Source organism: Trichosurus vulpecula, chromosome 6 (assembly GCF_011100635.1).
Source record: "Trichosurus vulpecula isolate mTriVul1 chromosome 6, mTriVul1.pri, whole genome shotgun sequence".
In the NCBI taxonomy this organism is placed as follows: Eukaryota; Metazoa; Chordata; class Mammalia; order Diprotodontia; family Phalangeridae; genus Trichosurus; species Trichosurus vulpecula.
In genome coordinates, this window is record NC_050578.1 from 111,646,234 (window position 1) to 111,666,724 (window position 20,491).

The window sequence follows — 20,491 nt, forward strand, 5'->3', positions numbered from 1 at the left end:
CTGGTTGGGTCATTTAGTGAGAGGCTCTGGACAGCCAGGGTTATGTTTGAATGTCCTGGATGGCTTCAGGGAAAAAGAGAGTTGAATAATGGGTCATAAAATCATAGATTCAGAGCTGGAAGGGAACATAAAGGTCATCTAGTCCAGTCTCCTCATTTTTCACCGAATAAAATGGAATCCAAGAGGTGGGAAGCTCAAGGTTACACAGGTGGTGAAGGGCAGAGCTGGAATTTAAACCCAGGTTCTGCAACTATAAAATTAATCCTCTTGCCACTACATTATGGCTGAGGGTGGAGGTGCTGAAAGCCAATTCAGCCTACTTGACCATTCTGTCCAGTGTGGGCACTGGATCCTGATTCTGATATTCGGGATTCTATGTATAGAGTGAAGAATAGCAGAAAGATCCGGTTAACAATAGGGAACATTCTTCACACTTCACACTCCAGGAGTCAGGTCTGATGATGTGAAAAATATTTATTCAAAGAGGCCAATTGTGAGCCTGTAAGAAAGGGGGGAAAATGACAAGATGTCCCTTCTAAAGAGAATAGAAATGTGGAGAATGTTTTTAAAGGTGGTGTGACTGGAAAGGCGAACGGCAAGAAATGCAACTCCCTTCTCATATAAATAGGGAGCATTTCCCATTGAATTGATGCCAGGCACCACCAGCTTGAACAGGGATGTCAGGGTGCCTGCAATTACTGTCTCTTCCTTTCCCATGGTGTCTATTTTGTCAGGCTTTATTTAGAAGTCTTTTACCCCAGTTTGCAGACAAACCAGGAAGGAACGTCATTAAGCATTAAAAGAGAAGGAAGAATTCAAACATGACAGTCTGAGACTATAGTTGCTCAAACGGTTTTGAGTTCTTCAATATTATAGAGAAGTTCAAACAGTAAGACTCCATCTTTGTCTATGTGACAAGGTTTTCATCTGAGCTGATAAACACTGTGAACCATTTTCTTACGGATTTGAAGCTACGAGGGATTGTTTTAGTTCAACCTCCTTATTTTATAGATGAAGAAATTGAGGCTCAGAGAGGTTGCATAACTTGCCAAATGTCACATAGATAGTAAACGACAGAACTATAACTAAAACTTGGCCCTTTGACCCCAAATCTCTGCGTGTGATCACTCTGCCTCCCCCCAGAGAAAGATGAATTGGATGGGGCACAGAAGACTTTTTAGTTTTGGCTTTGCCATTGATTCAGGTCTGTTTCATACTAGTTCTATTCCTTCTTGACTCTGGGTATATCAATTTCCTTATCTGTAGAGCACCCTTTTCAAGTGATATGGAAAGATTCTACAAGGTGATCTCCGTGGAGTCATTCACCTCCTTGGAAGGGCATTACCTTGTATTATTAATGGCCAAGACCCCAGAGGCGTGTGTCTTTCATTTATTAGTTTCTGCATTTTTAGCCACAGGCACAACTTGGCACATATAGCAAGCTTTTATCCTCCAGTTCATATCTAGAAAGTCTGACAGTCCTTGGAGTGTATTTGTCATGTCAAGCCATCTAAAATGTTAAAATAGCAAATTGATGTGGGTATCTATTGAACTGAAACCTTATTTCCTACCTAAGAAACCATGGTTCAAGCCAGAACCAGAACAAGCACAGGGCAACTGGACCTTTATCCACTAAAACTTAGGGTAGTTAGCTGGCCTAGTGGCTAGAATGCCAGGCCTGGAGTCAGGAAGACCTCAGTTCAAATCTGGCCTCAAACACTTGCTAGGTACGTGACCCTGGGCAAATCGCTTAACCCTGTTTGCCTCAGTTCCTCATCTGTGAAATGAGTTGGAGAAGGAAATGGTAAAACATTCCAGTATCTTTGCCAAGAAAACCCCAAAAGGGGCCACAAGGAGTCAGTCGACTGAAAATGACTAAACAATAACACAAACTTGTAGGGCTGAGACCATTTACGATCCTTCATTAGCATAGAAAAAACTGAGCCTAGCATTTAATTAGCAAGAATGATTAGTTAAAATAAGAAACTAACAGATGGCTCACATCCTGCTTCCCCTCCTCCACCTTTAGGGGAGGTGAATTCCTACCCAGTTTAGCCTCTCCCTGTTACATGTGGTCCTAGGTCGGGTATAACCCCAGGAGCAATCTCCTGGTGGTCTAGTATCTCTATCTCTGTACCATGGACAAGTGGGCCAGGGTCACTTCCCTCACAGGGCCTTGTGTCATGGGATGTTTCCCTTTCAGCTGAGTTTCTTTTAAAAAATAGATTTGAGGGTATAGTGTTGAGCACTTTTTTTTTAATCAAACTTGCCCCCAGTACTAAAATTGCTAGTTACGGCTCTGGTTCAGATGAAGAGAAGGCAAAGTGCCAGTAAAGGTGCAGGCCAGACCAAGCAGGAACAGATGGATAAGACTATTTCAGCACATAAACCACTGGGATTCTTTTTGCAAACAAAGCCTTGGAATTCTAAAGTTTCATTTAGTTGAATGAAAGAAACTCCCCTTCCCCAACTCCCACAGGAATATGAAAAGGAGAAGAGCAGCCCCAACATTTAAAATTCTCTGTCGCTCCTATTGCCATGGGGGAAGCATACATGTATTCAAATATTTTTATAGCGCTTTGGCCGTTGTAATGCTGTAAACCATTACTCTACCTCTTTGAAATTCTTCTTGTTCATCCTTCATTCCAGAAGAAGACCAATGACATCATGAGGGTGATATCTTGACTTGCCAGTGGATAGGATTTAATGAGGCCGAGCTGAAATAACAGTAGAGTGGAGGTGGGGAAGCTTTTCTCCTTTGAAAGGCCACTAATTTACAGAAAAAAGAAATCAACAAAGGGTGTCACACAAAGGGTGGAGAAGAGAAGTTTGAAATAGAAAAAGAAACATAAAAGGTTCTAACATTTTTTAAAAAAAAATATTAATATGTGCTGTTGCCCACTCCTTCAGATAGTTAGGACAAAGACAATGAAATTAAAACAACTACAAGTTATTAAAAAAACATTTTAATTCCACATGAAGACCAATTAAGACAGGGGAAAAGAGGAGAGAAATCGATTTGAAAGAAAAGGAAGAGAAAAAGAAAGACATATGAAACAAAGAAAGAGACACTCAAAGAAAAGAGGGTTAAGGGGATAATTAGGATGAAGAGATATAGAATTGAAGAAGAAACCTCAGGTACAAAGAGGGATAGAAGAAGAACTATTTCAGCCAAAGGAATATACTGCATTTGAAGACACATCCTCTTCCGAAAAATTTGGGGTCTAAAAACTGGGAGCGTCTTATACAATGGTTGTAGATTTTTTTACTTGCATTTCCCACTTTTTTCACACTTGTTGTATTTGCGCTCCTTGTTTCGCATTTGTTACCAGTATACTAGGTTACATTTTGCCATGTTCTGCACAGAAATGGCTCAGAAAAGATTTTCCGTACAGTGCTGAATTCAGGTTAAAAGCAATCCAGTTTGCAAAAGTGAAAGGAAATCGTGCTGCTGAATGTAAGTTTGGTCCTCCTCCAACTGAGAAAACAATCCAAGACTGGCTATGGGAAGAAGAAACCCTACTGAAAATGCCATGGCAGAAGAAGGCCATGAAAGGCAAGTCAGCAAAATGGCCTGACTTAGAAAGGGAATTGAAGATATGGATTGAAGAGCAAAGGGCAATTGGAATTCCTGTGTCCACAAAGATGGTTCAGCATGAGGCAAGAAGAATTGCTGATGAAAAAGAAGTTACTGATTTCAAAGGACATAACTGGTGCTTCAGGTTCATGAAACGGAATGGACTAAGCATGCGTACATGCACCAGACTTGCCCAGAAGATGCCCGAAAGCTATGAGCAGATGAATAAAACTTGAGTTCAATAACTTTACGCAATACATTTTTTTTTCAAATTTCAGGCCGCAAAATTAAGGTGCATCTTATACATGGGGGAATATGGTAAATGGGGCAGAAAAGGCCACTATCTACCTGCCCAGTCTTAGCTTTGTTGATACAAATTAGGGAAATCTCAGGGATGGGGTAAGGATAATCTTTGCCTTTGGAGGTGAGGTGAGGGTACAGTGGTGAAGCTTGTGTTAAAGGATTAGCAATTATAATCTATCACTTGAACTGTGGGAACCATGAGCTGAACAGGAAAAAAGTTATCAATTAGAGCAGTTTTCTTTAAACTTTTTCTGCTTATCACACAGTAAAATTCTTTGCCTAGAGGAATCCTATCACTTTATGGGAAAGTTAGACTCCCACATGTGTGTTTGGTTACAATCATAAGCTTTTCACAATTTATGGTGAACCTAGCAAGAATTTGGCCTGTGGCACGTCCTTTGAGAACCATTGAATTAGAATCTAGAGTTGAGGGGTTCTTGTGAGAAATGTGGTTTTGGGGATCACTGGACTTCCTAAGCAGAGCCAAAGTCCTGAGGAAGAACCCTGTGATAATCCCTAGGGAAGGCTGTACAGACCACAGGACTTCCAGAGGAAGACCAAGTGGTAGCCTCCCCCCCTTAATCTGTGGGGATCACAGGGCCCCCGAGGGGTCAGACCCTAAGGAGGACCCAAGTGATGGCCCCTTAGAACAGCAGTAAGATCACAAGGCTCCCGAGACAGGGCCGGAAGTTCCAAGTGATGTCCCCTTAAAATGGTCGTGCAGACCACAGGGTTCCCCAGGGAAATCCCAAGTGGTCACCCTCTTAACACTGCAGTGGGGATCACAGGACTCCCCAAGGCAGGAACAGGAAGTAAGCCCAATACGAGCTTCCACTGCTTATTGCTTTTCTTTCCTTAACCTTAAGAAAATCCATGTGATTTGTCCATTCTCACCCAAAGAACTCAGGACTAGAGTGGGCAGAGGAAGGCATTTTATTACGCTCCTCAAGAGAATAGGTGTAGTGCTCACTGGAACACTCACACTGATACAGCTGCAGGAGCAAGGGTAACCATTCCCTCCACTCCTGCTAGAGTTATGGTTAGTTTACAATCTTTAATTTTTACATAGTTTTCCTAGGTTATACAGTTTGTATAGGTAGGATAATAAGGATACAGAAGCACAAGTGAAGTTAATTAGATTTTCCTTGTCTTAGTTTAGGATTAAACTACATTCTTTTACTTCTCCTACTTTCCCTCTTTAACATATGCAAATTATGCAAATCAGTAGGCCTGAATTCTTGACCAAGACCAGACCCTAGATAAGCTTGAACTGGTTTGACCTGGTTTGGCCTCTCTAATTCCCCTGACTGCCTTCTCAAAAAGCATGCGCATGCGTACAAGCCTCTGACCTCTCACCTGACTGACCTTGAGGCCTGGTTTCTGCTAAAGCTGGGGTAGAAAAGTGGGGGGAAGTACACCTTTAGTTCTGTGGAAACAAAACTCCTCCTCCCATTTCTTACAGTTCTGTTGGCAACCAGGGAGCAAAAATGTAGGGAATATGATAAAATAACTGTTTTCCCCCCCCAAAACAAGCTACTTCCCAAAATCTTAGGTAGTTTTCTCCCGGAAACTTGTTTGCCTTGACACCAGCCAGCCAGGACAGAGATGATTCAACCACTTTTGCCAAGACTCAGGCCTATATAAATACTACCCAAGGAGTCTTATTCTCAAATAATCCCCTAACACCTGGACTCCTTCCCATTGAAGAATTGCCAATCCTTGTTCTCCCACAACACCCATCACTCATTCCTTAGCTGCCTTTCTCCCTCTGATGTTTTTCTTAAAAAATCCTTATTATTGGTTTTGGTCACCCATGAAAGGTACTCCTAAAATCCTTTCTTGACCTGAGTAGTTTCTAATTTTTTCTGATCTGCCATATTTTTGTGAGCTTCCCTGTTCTTTTCACTTGAACTGTCTTTACAATTTTTGAAAAATGCCTTATTCTCTGAAATAGCCTCATTAACTGGAAAATTCAGATATGCTGCCTAGTGCTTTTTGATTCTTTGAGGGCTTGGTATTTTTTACATTTGGCATCCATTTGTCCTAGGCTTCTGAAAAAGTATTTTTAAATATTTTCCAGGCTTCCTGTGTGTTATTGACTAAAAAAACAAAACCAACCAACTCAAAACCTTTACCTTTCAATTTCTTCCTAGCTAGTGCCCTGGTTTTCTAAAATTGACTGATAAATTGCTTTAGTTTTTCTCTCCTACCAGAGTGATCAATTTAATTGTCATCTTTCTATTCAAGTCAACAAACACTTATTAAGCATCTGTCCTGTGGTGCTAAGTGCCGGACATTGGGATGGGGACTAGATCTGTGATGCAATCGATAGAAGGAGCTCCTGGGAAGGAGAAGGGGGAATTCCTTCTGCCAGGGCAGGTCAGCATCCTCTCTTTAATTCATAGCCTTAGAGAGATGGTTGGGATGCTGAGAACTCAATGACTCGGGCAAGGCCACATGCATAGGATTGGTCAGAGCTGGGACTTCTGTCTTCAAGGCCAGCTCCCTCTTCCCTGTGCCTCTCCATCTTTTGTTCGGGTGCCACAAAGACAGAGGATAACATAGTCTGTGCCCTGGAAAAGCTTATAGTTTAATTGGGGGAGACAACATGTACATAACCTAGTGTATAGCTACCTATTTTCCACGCCCTAGATAGGGACTGGGCATGTGACTTCATTGATATAGGGAATTCCCTCTAATGATGTAGGTTGGCACCTTCTCTATGGCTTATAGTCTTAGATGGCTGGCTAGGATATCAGGAAATTAAGTGGTGTGCATAGGACCAAAAAGCTAGTGTGTGTCAGAGGTGAGCCTTGAACTCAGGTCTTTTGGACTTTTGAGGCCAGCCTTTTATCCACTATGCCATGCTGCTGGTATCCTGTGCTGAGGATACAAAGAGAAAAACAGAACAGACTTCCCAAAGCTTATATTCCACTTAAAAGAGTTTATTTTTATCATCATTGTCATGTTGTCCTCTTTCTCTCCTCCTGTTCCTCATCACATCCTCATCACAGTCCCCCTCCTCCCTCAGTGTCATGTGATCTAATGTTATCAGTCGTAGTCTTCATTGTCCAGTATCCATCATCATCGTTCTTAGTAGCTGTGTGACCTTGGGCAAGTCATCTGCTATCTGTCTGTTTCCTCATGTGAGGCCCAAATGAGATAATATTTATAAAGGGTTTCATAAATCTTAAAGCATTATTTGAATGCTAGCCATCATCATCACCATCATCGCTGTTTCAGGCTTGGGAGTAAAAAGAACTGCAAGAACTTTATTCCTAGCTAGCTAAGAACTTAGGAGCTAACTAGGGAAGCAAATACAAATGACAATTTAAAGCCCTATGTACTTAGAGTCAAATGAGTGGTATAGGTAATAAGTACTCAAGGAGTTGAGAAGAGGAAAAAAATCACTGTCCTGGGACAGTTAGAGAAGACCACCCCAATTCGTTCTAATGGTTTGGGAAGTCAAGAGAGGTTTTCATAAAAATAAAAAAAAAAGATTGGCAAGTAATGAGTATACCAAGAAGTCTATTATGTTTTAACTCCCACAAGAGGAGGCTTGAGACCTAAAATGAGGAACCTGGAGCTAGGAACACAGGAGACAGGAAACAAGGGAGGGTGTTGTCCAGGGAGGTTGCCAGAACCTTGGAGGCTATGGATTTTATACCACATCAGGAGAAAGAATAAGAGGGGTCTGGTAAGCAATGGTCCTACAGAGAGGCTGTCCTTGAAATTGGCATACCCAGCTTCCCCAGGTCTTTGCTTTTCCTCCTAATCAATGTGCAAGATGACGGGGGACCTTTCCCCTCCAAATGAGTCCATTTTACCAAGGCAGGTGAGGGCTGTGGGTTTTATAAGGAGGAGATGGGTTCTCACTCAGGCATGACTGATTGTTCTTTCATTTCCGATGTTACAGACAGAGAGATTAAAGGTATTAACTAGAGAAGGCTCTGGCTGGACAAGCATGGAACATGGAATTTTCCATAAAAGGGTGGTCTTTTCCCCTTCCATAGGAGGAGGCAGTCCAGAGTAGAGGTATGTTGATGTTAGTCAACCCTATGAATCTCAGACAAGACACAAACAAAAAGGAGGGTTTTTTTGGACTATCATACATAGAAATTCAAGATAGGTGTTAAAGAAAAGGTAAGATTATAATTTTGAAACTGGAAAGGACCCAGTAGAATGTAAGCTGCCTGAGGGCATGGACTATTTCTTTGTATCTGTTATGTCTCGCACATAGTAGGTAATCGATGTTTGTTGAATTGAGTTGCGCTTAAGAGATCTCATTGTCTAATCATTTTATTTTGTAAATGAGAAAGCAAACACTCACTTACCCAAAGATAGGTATGTAAGTAAGTGGCAAAGCTGGGATTCAAACCCAAGTTCTTTGATGCCAGATCCCATGTTTTGTCCCCTAGAGTATTTCCTTATCCACCAGGTGGCAGTGTTAACCACTAATAGAAACCTATTGTCAGAAGAAACCAGCTCCGCAGAAGTTCCATGTTCCTACTCATCAAAGGACTAGAAGTCCCATGCTCACCCTGCTACTTAAGGAGTGCTGAGGAAGTGCCAAACTCTCTATGGTTCTTAGACGGTTCACAATCTTCTACCATGTCTTCCTGGATGGTAGAGCTAGTCTTGTTAGCTAAAGTCTAGGAGGATGGTAACAACATTAACTAGCATTTATACAGAGCTTTAACATTTGCAAAGCAATTTATATTTGCTCATTTTATTCTCACAGTAATTCTGTGAGGTAGGTGCTATTATCCCCAGTTTACAGATGAAGAAACTTTGGGCCGATAGTAACTTATCTCATGTCACAGCTACTAGCTATTTAGTGTTTGAGGCTAGATTTGGATTCAGATCTTCCTGATTTCCTGACTTCCAGGTCCAGGTCCACTCTCTCTCAATTGCATAGTAAGATTTAATCAATCAGAATGATTCTTGAGCCTCCATTTAGCATAAACCTCCACTTTTCCCTGGAATTACTATATTTAATAAGCCCTAGGCATAATCTGACCTTGGCATAGTGCACTAACCCCAAGAGATATTTGGTCTTTCCACACCTATCCTACTATCCACTAACATCCCCCTGTGCCACCCTATGTCTCCCCAGTGAAGACTCTAGACCTCATCTCTTCTGATCCAGTGTGGGCCTTTCAGGGCAGTTATATAACCTGCCACGATGTGTGAACTACTTGAGACAAAGTAAAATAGTTAAATGTATTGTCTTACACATAAACCTCACTACTGTTGGCAGCTTCAAAAAATCTTAATATGCAATATGTTCTTCCTTTGATGCCATCACTTGTTTTATGTGCTTTAACACTGAGTTCACAAGATTCTGACAGATATTCTTTAATTCATCATAAAACCATACTTTTCAAACAATAAGTATTAAGCATTCCTTTGATGAATAGTCTGTTTTTCCAAACTTAGCCTAAATTATAGCCCAAGGGTTTTCAATGGGAGTTAAATCACGAGTTCCTAGGCTACTGAAGCATGTTTATTTCCATCTTGTGAATAAAGTTCTTAACCTTTCACAATGTATACATGGTATCAGGTCATCTCCATTTGGGAATTTCTGTAATTTTTGAATAATTCTGTTTTCAGTGTATTGATACATTCATAAAAGGTTATGATTTTCAATATCCTACCTTCTATAGGAAGCCTTTCCCAATTTCTATTAGTTCTAGTGCCTTTCTTCTGTTGATTATTTCCTATTTATCTCATATAGAGCTTGTTTGCACATATTTCTTTGCTTGTTTATCCCATTAGATTATAAGCTCCTTGAGGGCAGGAAAAGACTTTTGCTTTTCTTTTATCAGTGGTGCTTAGTGTACCTGGCACATAGAAGGTGCTGACAAGTTTTGATGTAATATTGAATGAAAAGTGATTTCTTCAGTAAAAATGATGTTTTCCCCAACTTTAGTACTCTGGTCTCTTTCTTTTACCCATGACAAGCATTTTTTTCATAGCAATGTTTGCAGTTATTGATTTTCTCACTGCTCTTTCAGAATCAAGAAGTCTATGCCATACTGTAGAGAAATCAATAACAACCCCTCAAGCTGCTAGACTCCTCTAAAGATTTTGGAATTTTTTTTGAGGAGTAATTAGGCTGTTTTGAAGTAGTAGTTTGTTAATTGTTGGTGATGTTTTTTGTTTTCAATCACACTTCCCTTTGTGCTTTATTTTGAATAAGCCCATCAATAATTTATTAATAATTAGTTATTAATTAAAATAATCCATTTGAAATAATTGTAATCTTCACAATAATATTAACAATATTGTAGATTATTCAAATAATCTTAATAATTATAAAAATATTATAATTATTAATAAATAATTTATTTTAAATAAACATCTTAATCATAGCAATCTTAATACTGTATCAGAATCAACAACTCCTCAAACTGCCAGGTTCCTCTAAATGATTTTTAATGTAGTTTAAAGGAATAATTCATCTATTTTGAAGTAGTATTTTGTCAATTATTTGTTTTTTTAATCACACTTTCTTTTGTGTTTTATTTTGAATTATCTTATTTAATTATAGATTTGAATGATCCTTGAAATGCTTGCTTTCCTCAAACCAACAGCCACTACAATATCTCTAACAGTTATTGAAGTATGCTCTTTAAGACTACTTTGGGAATTGTAGGAATTGAGTGAACCACACTGACTCTATCTTGTGAATCATTTCTGGGTCTAGCTCAGTTTCCTTTTTATTCAATTATGAGTTGAGTCCAATTTCTGTCTTGTGAGAAAACTTTATTCAATTATGGGAATTGCAAGAAAACTTTATTCATTGTTTGAACGTAGCCCTGAGTTGCAGGGAAGCTGGATCACCTCTACCTATTATTTATGGACCCTTAACTAAGGACCTAGGTTATGCTGACCAGAAACGTGGTCAGATCCGAACATTGATGCAAGGAATTTTCTCACAGTTATACATCTCAAGTGACCCATACGTCTTAACTGAAAACTGGCCTTGTATTTGCTCCATCAGTTACTGTTTCCTTGTTCCTTTGATTGAACATAGACACTTGTGGTGGGGAGGGGAGAGGAGGGTTTTGGTGCATGACTAGATGACCCAAGATGGTGTCACCTACATGGAAGACACATGGGAGCACTTATGGCAGACAGGAGAATTCGTGCATGCATTGAAATGCAGATGGATTACAATGTGGTTGGGGACAACCTTTTTTTTTTTCCATTGACACTATAGTAGTAACCGTTTGAATCTTTAAAACTAACTCCTTGACTCAATATAGTCAGAACTTTTCCCTGTGTCTGAGGGGGAAGGACTTCTTTATCCACACCATATGATAAAGGGGAGGGCTTGAAGTCTGCCTTCTTCTCCTTCTCACCTTTTAGGCCATGTGACTGTGAGAAATGGGCCTGAGTTTTAGCCTTTTCCATTCTTTTCTGTTCTATTTGCAGGGGGTGAATTTTCTTCCTGAAGAGTGTAAACCATATGAATCTGTGAACCCAGGAATCCAGGCTGGGTGTTGCAACCAGCCCAACAGTGAAACCCTGAGGAGCAAAGGTATGGTCATGTTGGCCCAGCAGAGCTTTGGACTTGAAATGGGTGGTCCTATATAGATAGATATTCTATTTTATATAGAACAAAACAAACAATGCAATTTCATATAGAAACAGTTAATAGTTAAATTGGGAGCTTAATCTCTCTTCCCTCCCCCAGAGACTGAAGCAATGTGTGGGGATTATGCTCCCAATGTGTTAAGGGGAATGCTTGTATATACACCGTGAGTTGGGGGAAGATAGGTCTGGCCTGCAGACAGGGTGCCACACTGGTTGCCAGAAGGAAACATTATACACTTAGTACCAGTAGAAACTGTATCAAAATTATTGCTTGTCTCATATTCTCAGCCTCTCTCTCTCTGTCTCTCTCTGTCTCTCTGTTTCTCTCTCTTTATACACACACACACACACACACACACACACACACATCTCCTGGTTCTGTTATTACCTATCCAGGCAACCATGGTCAAGTTACTTAACTTCTTTGAGACTCAGTTCCTCAATGATAAAGTGAGGAATATAGACTATATGAGCTCTAAAATCACTTCTGGTTCAAAGTCTATGATCTTTACTTTTTATTTTCCTGTTTGGTTCTGCTATCTGACTCAATCCCTAATAATTTTTTCTAGTCTGTGTCCTAGGCGGGGCCCTGCAGTACTAGAGAGCTGATTAAAGGTTGAGAAACTAGCTCATTCTGGTAAAATCTAGTCAAGGTCAGATGTTTTGAGTCAGCCTACTATCATTGTGATGGTATTGGTACCATGATGATACCATGTGAAAGACTGTCCCGAGTAATTTGCATTTCATTCTGACTGTTACTTAGGTAGCAAAGCAGCAGCTTTAGGCCCTTGGGAATATTTTCCCTTCCTCCAGCATGCTTAGCCCTGCCCATGAGATTATCTTATGAATGTGATGATAGCCCTTAGGAGGGAAGGCTCTATACTTGGGGACCTTGACTAGTGAGTAAGAGCCCTGCTTTCCCTGTTTCATTTTGGGTTACTTAGAGTGAATTACATAAGGCAAGCAGGCATGGCTGAGTTGTGGTCTTCACTGGAGATCTCATGATATTATCTTTTCTCCCCAAGCCCACCTCTTTTCCAAACTTCATTGTTATTGTTGAAGGCACCATCATTCGGTCATCCAGGTGTACAACCTTGGTGTCGCTCTTATTGCCTTGATCTTCCTTATGTCAAATAACCAATCGATTGCCACATCTTGTCATTTCTATCTTTGAAACATGTCAGAGATGTCCCCTTCTCTCTCCTCACAAGGACAGCCTCCTAATTGGTCTCCACACATCAATCAAGTTTCTCCCCACTCCAAAATGCCTTCCACACAGTTGCCAAGGTGGTTTTCCCAAAGTGACAGTCTGACCAAATAACCACTTTCTTAATGAACTCTAGTACATCCCTATTGATTCTAGAATCAAATATTATTTCATTTTTAATCTCATCCTTCAAAAACATTTTTTGGTATAGGTTCTATAATGTCCATAGCTACAGTAGTATTAATAAGTAAATATATATACATATTAGAGGGGTATGCTTATCATTATTATTATTATCACTGCCAGGGGTGTATGAGCCAAAATATTTGGAGATCACCAACCTGGGGAATAAGGTTTGAGGAGCAGGAAGGGACCAGAAGTGGAGAGTCTTAAATTCTAGGTTAGGGAGTCTGAACTTTATTCTGCAGAGGCAAAGAGAAAGACATTGAATTTCTTTTTCTTTTTTATGGAGCTGACAAGTAATCACTCTTACATAAAGCACAGCCCACAGAAAATCATGTCTTTTCTATGAAATAATAGCTCTGTCTTGTTTCTTCTTAGGATAGTGCTGCCAAAGACTTTTAAAGCCTTACTGCTTTTTTTTTTTGCAGCTTTGGGTAGTAATGGGTTTGTCAGGAGACTGAGTGAACGTGTGACCAATTTAGAAAAATTGGTAGAATCCAGAGAAAATTACGTTGGAGGCCTAATCTGGGTCATACTTCTGCAATAGGACAACTGAGCCATCCATCTGGCTTTTTGCTTTACAAGTGCCTATCCTTTTTATCAGCAGAGGTGTATATCAGAGGTGGTAGAATGGGGGATGTGACTGATAGTTTATACTTTGAAAAAACTATGCCCCTCCTCCATTTTAATGAAGTATAATATTATGTAGAGTTATGAGGAGACACATAACGTAGTTTCTTTCTGTATCTTAAACAATTGAATAACATAGTGTTTCCTTCTTTACCTAATTGATTCATACCTGTAGACCTGGGAGGAACCTTAGCAATTAGTAATTCAATGGTGTAATGGAAGGAGTGATGGATTTGGAATCAGACGACAGGGTTCAAATGCCAGCTTGTACCTTGCCCATTTTGGACCTCAGTTTCATTCATTGTAAAATAAAAGGGTCTCTTGTAGCTCTAAATTAGGTTTAGAAATTTTGTGGAAGGTTGTCATCAGCATTTGTTGGAATCAGAAGACCCGGGTTCATATCCAGACCTGCTGCTTACCACTTGTGTGACTTTAGGTGAGTCACCTCATCATTCTGCTCCTGTGTTTCTTCATTCACAAAATCTGAAGGTTGGGTTATATAACCTCTAGGGTCCCCTTTAGCTCTAAATAGAGGATCGGAGTAGCCCGGAAAAGAGTTGGAAAAACTGGTCTGAAGGTCAGAAGCTAGTTTAGGTCTAGTGATATAGATGTGGGAGTTATATGCATGGAAGATATAGTTGGAGCAGCGAGAGTGAATAACGTTGTCCAGGGAAAGAGTATGGAGAGGAAAACTACAGAACCTTGGGGAGTTGTATACTGATGGGGGAAGAAGAGAGAAGTGGTAATGAAGGAAAAGAGGGAATGAGCAGTGTGAAAAATGAGGAGGAGAAGTAGGAAGATTTGGTCAATCAATCATTCAGTAAGCTCCTACTATATGCCAGGGACTATGCTTTATGCCGGAGATACAAATACAAAAAAGTGAAACAATGCTTACTCTCAAGATGCTTACACTGTATTGGGAAAATGTGGCATTGCAAAAGCCAGCGGAGAGCATACTAAAAAGAAAGGAACGCGGAAAGGTCAAGGAAAGATAGGACTAAAAAAATCACTCAAACCAGCAATTAAGAGGTTAATTGGATAAGGGATTATTATCTTTTTCCTAAGGTCTTTTTTCTCCTTTGATAAGTAGAGACAGGGTAGCAATTTTAGACAAGAGCATCTCCTTCTTAGTCTATTCCAGACAAGTTCTTATCTAGAAAATAGACTAGCTCAGACAAATACTCTGACTCTTTCCTGAGTCCAACTGACACAGATTATCATCTCCCCACTTTGAAACTCCCCCACCCCTAGCGACTTAGTAGTCAGAGATATCTTGTGTCAATGGCTAAGACTGATAATGGCTAAGACTGGAGCTATACCAACTCACATACAAGGTTAGATATAGGTGGAACCCTTGGCATCGAAGGTGCTGAGCTCTTCAAGGTACGCTGTCCTGCCTGGCATTCTAATTATAGAAACATAAGGAATTCTCAGTTGCAATAACTTTGACACCAGTTATGGGAAGCAGAGGGTTTTGGAGGGGGTGGGACATGAAATAATTTAGGATTGGATGAATCCCCAGTGGGGTCTTTTGGTGGGGTTATGACAAATAAGTGACCACATTTTAGCTAAGCCAGTGTCTGCTTTCGGGCTGCTCTGTTTCTGTGCCTGGATCCTTCAAGGCTTCAAGCTGTGCTAACTAGTTCTGTTGACTGTAACAGATCGATGAATAAATTACTGTTGAATTAAATTGAATCAAATTGGTGGGCATACCACTTGGAGGGCTGATTGCATAATTCTTTGGTTCTGTGCTTCAGGGCATCTTCTTCTTGGCATCAGCAAGAAGTGGTATTTGGTGACCTTAGAGAGAACAGTTTCAGCAAAGAAGTGAGACAGAAGACAGATTGCCAGGGGCTGAAGAACCAGGGGGCATGGAGGAATCAGAGGTTGTGAATATAGATAACTCTTTCAGAAGTCTGATCGTAAAAGGAGAGATACAAACATAACTAATTAAGGTTAAAAATTGTCTAAAGGTACTTTTAGGATTAGACGGATGGTTATGGTTGTAGGTGGAAAAGGAGTCCTGTACAGAAGAAGGAAAAAAATAATTACTACGTGTGTCTATGCAGTCCTTAAGGTTTGCAAAGGCTTTGGGGTAGCTAAATGACTTAGTGGATGGAGTGCTGGGCTCGGAGTCAGAAAGACCTGAGTTCAAATCTAGTCTAGGACACTTATTAGCTGTGTGACCCTGGGTAAGTCACTTAACCTCTTTTGTCTTACTCTGTTGGAGAAGGGAATGGCGAACCCCTCCAGTGTCTTTGCCAAGAAAACCCCATGGACAGTACGGTCTGTGGTCTCATGGAAGAGTTAGACATGACTGAACGATGGGACAATAGCAACCCAAGAGACAGGAGTGGCTGCCTCCAGGGTACAGGAAATACAATGATTACAAGGGTAAATTGCTGAGAGGTAGAAATGAGTGGTGGATGGAGGGGTGAGCAGCCTTAGAATAAGGAAGGCATGGGTTCAAAGAATCCTGGCCCTAGCACCCTGGACAAGTCACCTCATCTCTCAGTGAGTATCTCAGGTTTTCTCTATAACTCTGTTACAAGTAAGTAGCTTATCTGCATCAATAGAGGATGTTTTTACACCAGTCATTTTCTCTACTGCTTATTTCACAGGTCTGACCTCCCTCAAAAAAAAAATTTGGTCTATGATTTAAAAAGATTAAGAGAACCTTAGCCCTCACATCTTTATCAATGGGGATGGGACTTCAGAAGTACTCTCTTATCTTACCCATGAAAGAGCTGAGGCCAAAAAAGATTAAATGAATTTTCTTAGGTCACACAGGTAATTAGCAACAGAACTAGTATTCAGACTCAGATCCCTTGACTCCAAGTCCAGTGTTCTGTCCACTGTAGCCTACAGAGGGAATTTGTTGTCTACCACGGGTAGCTGCTTTCTTTCTTTTATGCATAAATATGGATTGCCACATGACAGTCCTGGATACATTTTAAGAGGAGGTTTAAACAGAACCAAAAGGAACAATGATGGGAAAAGTGGCCAGATCGAATTGTTTGTGTGTTTGTGTGTGTGTGTGTGTGTGTGTGTATGTATATGTGTATATATATATATGTGTACACACACACACACACACACACACACACATATATATGAGACTGTATTAATACTGAAAAAGGATGATTGAGAAAACAACAGTTACTGTTGGCCCATATGCTTAATTGCCCAACTATACCAAATGTTCTTTACATGAATTTAAGGATTATAATTTCCAGTCAATAACAACTCACATTACTATCGAACTTTAAGGTTTACAAAGTACTGTCCTCACACCAGCCCTGTGAGGAAGGAAGTATACGTGTTATTATTTCTATTTTACGAAAAGGAAACATGTAGAGAGGTAAAGTGATTTTCCTGAGGTAGCACAGAGGAAGGAATTAGTACAGCTAGTTTGTACAGTTAACCAGTACAGTTAGTACTGTACCAATACAGGGTACAATAAATAAGAGTAAAAGCCAAAGTTCAGATTTAGACTTGTCTCTTGATTCCAAGTTTGCTTCTTTTTGTACCACTACCCAACCCTTCAAGCTGGTTTAAGGAAAGAAGTCTATTCCTCCTGAGTTATTTTAGACTCATGTCAAACTACCAAAATGTACTGCTAAAGCAGTTTTTCTAAATGTAAAATATTGCTGCATCACCCATCTTATATACCATTCCATTAATTTGTAACTACTCTCACATAATTGAGGTTAAGACATATTTAAAAAGCTGATGAGAAAATAGATGGCAATTGAGAGTTTCGAGAGATGCCAAAGGAACACATGGAAGGGAATAGATCAGGAAACATGGAAGGGAATGGAAGGAAATAGATTATGAAATAAGACTGATTGATAACCAATGTACTGGTAACTATGCATGTTTGGAGAAGAAAGAGTCAGCATGCTCTGATAGATGATTGGACTTGGAATTCAGAAGATCTGGCTTGTCATTTACTAGCTGTGTACCCTTAGGCCAATCTGAATTTTAGTTTATCTCTGCAAAGTGAGGAGGTTGGGTTACATGAAACAGCAATGTGGTTTAAGTGGCATTAGCTCTAGATCTGGAGTTAGAAGACTGGGGTTTGAATAGCTATTCTGTGACTTAGTACCTATGTAACCTTGAAGTAGGTAGGTAACTTTTCCAGACTTCAGTACCAGCATCTAGAAAAGGACATGGTTGAACTGGTTTGCTCCTAGGTCTCTTCCATCTCTAACACTATAATCTTTAACTCAATACAGTATGGCCCACGTTGTCACTTGCAAGGTCCTGGACCCTTGTGCCTCTCTTTTTGTCACCTAAGATTTCATGGCTGCTATATCACACTGTTGAATCTTGTGGTACTTTCTATCCACTAACCTTTAATAAAACTGGAGAACAAGTTTCTAAGAATGGAGAAATGAATTTCCTTAAATTTCTTAAAATTCTATGATTTCATGGAAATTCTAGGTTATACAGTGCAGGATGGAATCTCTGTGGTCATCTAGTACATTTTTGGGCAATTCAATTTATTGATTAAGTACCTTCTATGTGCAAAGTCTAGGGGCAGCACAGAGTAGTGTATACAGGATTACCTGGGTTGATGCCCTATCCTGCCCCATCCCCTCTCCTCCTCTCTCTTCTCCTCCCCTGTTTCCACCATATAGGAATTGTGGGACTTTGGGTAAGTCAGTTAATATCTTGGTGTCCCAGGCATTTCTTGCCATTCCGTATTGGTAGAGGGAGGTTCCTTACTGTGGAAGAGAGAAAAAATGCGTAAAAAAGGAGAGAGAGAGAGAGAGAGAGAGAGAGAGAGAGAGAGAGAGAGAGAGAGAAGAGAGAAGAGAGAGAGACAGAGAGAGAGAGAGAGAGAGAGAGAGAGAGAGAGAGAGAGAGAGAGAGAGAGACGAGAGAGAGAGAGAGAGAAGCTCACTCAGCGGGTTCTGAGGTACCTATTAGTAAAAGATAAACTAGTTTCATCATATACTACTTGGCCTGTTTTAGAATATTCTGACTATTTACTGTTCACAGTTCTTCAAATATACCTTACCCTTAGGGGTTTGTAAGTTTTCTTCAAGAGCACTTTGGGGAGTTCCATTTGAATAGGACTGACATGAGAACTTTCAGGGGGAAATTTTCCTGTACTTCATTGCAGTGACTAGGGCGATAGCATCCTGCGGGACCAGATGAAGTCAAGCTGAAGGTTGAAACTTCCACATACCTGGTAGCTGAGGTGGGAAATGCTCCCTGAGGTGAAATTATTTTTAGCTCTCAAATGCTGGGCATTTATCAGGTGACTTGTGGGGTAGGTCATCTGCATTTCTTACATTTTCCCAGTGGTTTGGGGTCAGTATGGGAGCAGCTGCAGCTGGTCTGTCCATGAAAATTTTTCATAAAGGCCTGTGGAATTTCCATGCTCAGCTTTGGAAAGGTAGATGGGACCTTATTTTTTGTTTTCATCATGTTTATGCTGATGTGATATAGAGGGAAAGGTTTTCATTAGGAACTGGAAAAGGAAAATAAAATTTGGTGTGGCTATATGGATTTTTCTTGAATTCATAAAATGAATATTTAGGTCAGAAACAGGGGTAAAGGTGATGATGAAGGAAACTGTAGCTTTTTCAAAGAGGAAAATATTTGAAACAACCATGCAATGGAAGTACCAGTCAATATGCCTTTGTTTTATTATCTTCCTGTCTTAATTAGATGCTAATTTAAAGCAAATATATTTTGTCTCAACATTTGCACCCTAAGTCATTAAAACTCAGTTTCCTCTAAATCATACCAGTTAGGAGATATAGAAAAGTCATTAATCTGATTCTTCATTTACCTGGAGACCCACTTTTTAAAGGTACTTGAATGTAAAATATAGGGTCCCCTATATTTTAGTGATGAGAATCATGTAAAGTTACCATCAGATCTGAGTGTACTTAAATAAAATTAATTTGTGAGTTACCAAAGGCCTTTTTCTTCATCACTTAGTGGTTTCTGGGAAACTATCTAATCCCTCTGTGTGTGTTTAGGTATTGAAAACTAAAACCATCAAAAAACTTTCAAGGGTTTAGCCACTGGTGTTTGAAGTGATGTAAATATTAGGCCTGTGTCCTCCCTACAAGAAGAGCCTGATTCTAACACTACAGGATGCTGAGAGGTGAGTCTAACTTCCTCTTTTTACAGACAAAGAAACCGAGACCTGGAACATTTTAGTGTTTTGTCCAAGGTCACAAAGATAGCAAGGAGAGCTCAGATTCAAACTCAGATTTATGATTCCAAATTCCATAAATTCTGTGTTTGTTCCACTCTGCTACATTGCATAACAGGGTGAGCTCATGCAAATGGTAAGGCAAGAAGCTCTCTAATCCCTTTCTGTGCATTCAGGTATTCAATGATAGTGAAGGTGCAGAGCAACCTTGAACAAGGAATGAGTGTGGTCAATAGCAGATAAAACCTGAATACTTTTGAGAGAAGTGATTATTAATAACCAGTCATTTTGGGGGAGATCCAGAGTTCCCCCTTTTTCTAAAGTCTTCATTTCAAAAGCCGAACTTTGAACTTTCTCCTCAGTCATAGTTAGATCCCATCCAACCTTACAACGAATGTTATCTAAGGTGAATTCCTGCCCATTGTTTTCTACCTAAGCAAGTTTGGAGGTAGTGGATGGAGGTAGATACTGTGTCTAGATTGCCCAAGGCTGGGGGTGGTCTGGGTGTAGAGATAGTCTTTTTGTCCAAGAGTGACATCATGTGGCTCTCTCAGCCCCTCATTGGAATGAGCCCACTTCTCATTATAATATTCATCCTCTCATTAATTGTTAACCAATCAGAGTTAATTGCCATCCTCTGAAATACCCATTTTTCCAAGATTACATAACCTTTCTCAGGTTATAGAACTAAAGGTTCTATAACCTGAGCCTGCAGCCACGATTATCTTTTGTGTTTGAGAGTGACACTGACCTCTTTTATTAAGAAAATGTTGGCATTATCAATAAAATGATTAATTATCCAGAAATTATG